The sequence below is a fragment of the Monopterus albus genome, unplaced genomic scaffold, assembly GCF_001952655.1.
Source record: "Monopterus albus unplaced genomic scaffold, M_albus_1.0 scaffold74.1, whole genome shotgun sequence".
In the NCBI taxonomy this organism is placed as follows: Eukaryota; Metazoa; Chordata; class Actinopteri; order Synbranchiformes; family Synbranchidae; genus Monopterus; species Monopterus albus.
Window position 1 is genome coordinate 371,310 of NW_018127954.1, and position 3,160 is coordinate 374,469.

Here is a 3,160-nt window from a genome sequence, read left to right on the forward strand (position 1 = left end):
TGATTTTCTAACAGAAACACTCCATCCAGGGGCCTGTATCATAAAGTGAGATTATTGGCCTATCCAGCTAACTTGGTGCTTAACTCAAGTTTCCAGTATCAGGAAACTGGGGCAAGATCACCAAAGTAACTTATGCTGCACAGCTAACCTGTTCCGCAGCAGGTTAACTCCAAAGGATCAGATCAAAACCTGTCAACAGCATGACCACCGACCAATCAGATCACTGGAAAAACAGACATTACAAAAGACATTACATTAATGTGATCGATAATAAAGAAGTATAGATATTTTTATAAAGCAGTCATCTCACTTCTTTGCCTCCTTCACATGAATGTGCTTATCGACTGATAGACTGATCATGATACCGGTTATCAGGACGGCCAACAGTAGGCTCTGAAACCAGATAACACCAAGAGAACCAACTAAGATGAATTCACTTTGTAGGCCTCAGGTGGAGGTACACACAGACCCATCGCTGTGGGCGGGGCCTCAGGGGCCAGCACCCGCCCAAGTAGACTGGTGGGTCCTTCCACTGCCCTTCCAGACATTTCTTAAATAAATTTATATGTAATGTTTTATAGTAAAAGTGAAGCAAAACATCTGTGGTCTGTTAAAAGAATTAACACAGAAACCTTTGAAAAACTACTAACAGTAGATGGGTGCCAACTAATGACTACGTCAAGAGGGGTCAGTCTGATGAACCCCGTTAGGCAGATGCAGGAGTGTGTACTAGTGTACAAGAAGATGACTAATTGTGTTACTGACAAGAGAGTGGACATAGCTGAAGGTGCATACCAGAAAATGGCTCAAATCACACTCTGCTACCAAAGAAAGGAATGGGTTGAATCTACCTCGCATCCAGATGTTGCAGGGACAAAAACCCACAGTGTTCAGGCTGAACATAATGTAGTCTAGGTATCAATGCTAGTGAAAGCTTTAGCCAATAAGAAGAAGTCAAAGCAGGCAGATTGCACATTCAACCTGAGGCCTGTGTCCGTGACTTGGGCACAGACAAACAAAATCAGGTCAAGTCATATCTAACAAAAACGTATGAGAATGATCACTGAAAATAAGTGGAATTGCGGTCTCCAATCTGCAGTGCATGTGGTGTAGTTACACTCACACTTGTTATAACGTTAGATATATATCTGGTGGCAAATTTAAAATTTGTGAATTTCGATTTCTGCTTATTACCACCCTCGACTTTAATTGTTGTGTCTGTTAGTGTTGTACTGTGGCTCATGTTAGAAACCATTGTTTACTGATGTCACGTGCCCGCCCAGTAAAACTGAGGGGCATGGCTTTCTGGTCTGGGCACACATTGTACAACAAGCTTATATATATGGGAACAGACAGTATGATTTTCAGACACTAGTCATGTGATAGCTTAACTAGCAGTTTATGTTATTGAACAGCTTTGGTTGTTGAGCATGAGCAGTTATTGTAGACATTGCTGCTCTCACTTTCAGCTGTATCTCTGAACAACCAGGCTAAACTGCAAATCAAACAATAGTGTAGACCTGATGTTTGTGACAGATGTCACTTGTTTATTTTCTTACTATATAGACATTAATGGAAATCAGTGTCTCTGGAAGTTTGGACATTTTTTCATTAAAATGTAATGATGATTTGTATTTGAGAATTTTTTTTAAAACTTTTTTCTTACCCATTTTTCCACAATGTTCATGGTCAAAATATTGATATTGATCATAAAACATATCCCACATTTAATGTATAAAGCACTGTAGCACCCAAATGTTTGGAGACTTATGAGAGTCTGGACAACTTAATCCAGACATTGCAGATGTAGTCAGATACAACTTGCTAGACAGCCTCTTACACCCAAAACCGAAGGACTTTGGATCAAAGTGGTATCATTCTGTTGGACTGAATCCAGCCCTGAAACAAATACAACTAGGTCCAACATCCCTGACATCCAATACCGTACGCTGATAGGGAAAAGTACATGATCCTTGATCAGAGTGAAGCAGCATGTAAGAGCTAGAATAACCTGAAACCAAATAAGTCTGTTTCCTGCAGAGACCTTTTAATCTCCTGAAAAGCAGCAGCAGTGTTAACAAAAACTATGATGGCAAATATTCATTGACAACCTACTTTTCAAGACAAAAATGAGACTAAAACTATATAAAAACTATCATTTGATAACAACAACTACAATGAAATGTTTTACATTTTTTGTCAATGAACAAAAAGTAAACAATAATGCGAAAGACAGATGAATGGACATGAAGTAACTTAACAACCTGCCACATCAGTGGAATCACAAACCGTAGGTGCTTATCAGTAAAACTGCTTCCTCCACCAGCCGGGAGTTAAATTAGCCACTTGATGTGTTTCACTGCTGTTGATAAGCTGCTGTCTTACATTCAGTTCTGACTCCTTGTAAGAAATACGCTGATAAACCAAATTCATCTACAATCCAGAGAATTATGCAAAAAACAAACCACTGGTACACAGCAGGAAAATGTAGCAGCACACCATATGAAATGGTAGGATAACATGAAACACTGTGGATGTAGATGTAACATTAATGCTCCTTTCAGTTGAATGTCTGTTGTATTGCTATCAATCTGTTCCAGGATTAATGTGGACAGTCAACCATAAATGATTTCTAAATGTTTGCTGCAGACATTTCACTGTTTTAATGTTATCACATGATTTAGCCTCACTTCTCAAGCTGAACCCAATGAAGAAGATTTTAGTATGAATGTGAGTGAGTCCAACTTCTGCAGAGCAGAGAAACACTGTGTGAATAAAACGCTGTTTTTCATAAACCTCACAACAGACAGGAGCATCATGTGTAACCATGGTAATTGCACACAACTAGGATGGAGAACATATAGCCTACAGTAAATATTGAAAATATAGCTTAAAAATGATGAAAACTACACTAAAATGTATTTAGTTTTTACTGAGTACAACTATGTTCTGTGATAGATGACCTGGCCTGTGCACTCTTGTAGTCAGATACAGAACATTAAAACTCATAATAGAAATACAGTTTTTTTTCTGCACAATTTTGTCAGAATACAATCACACTCCAGGCAAACAGAGACCTGAAACTGCAGCGCAACAGAATCTGCCTGACTGCTTCAAACATGTCTGACATTCCACCCTTTACACAGATGAGCTAAACCTT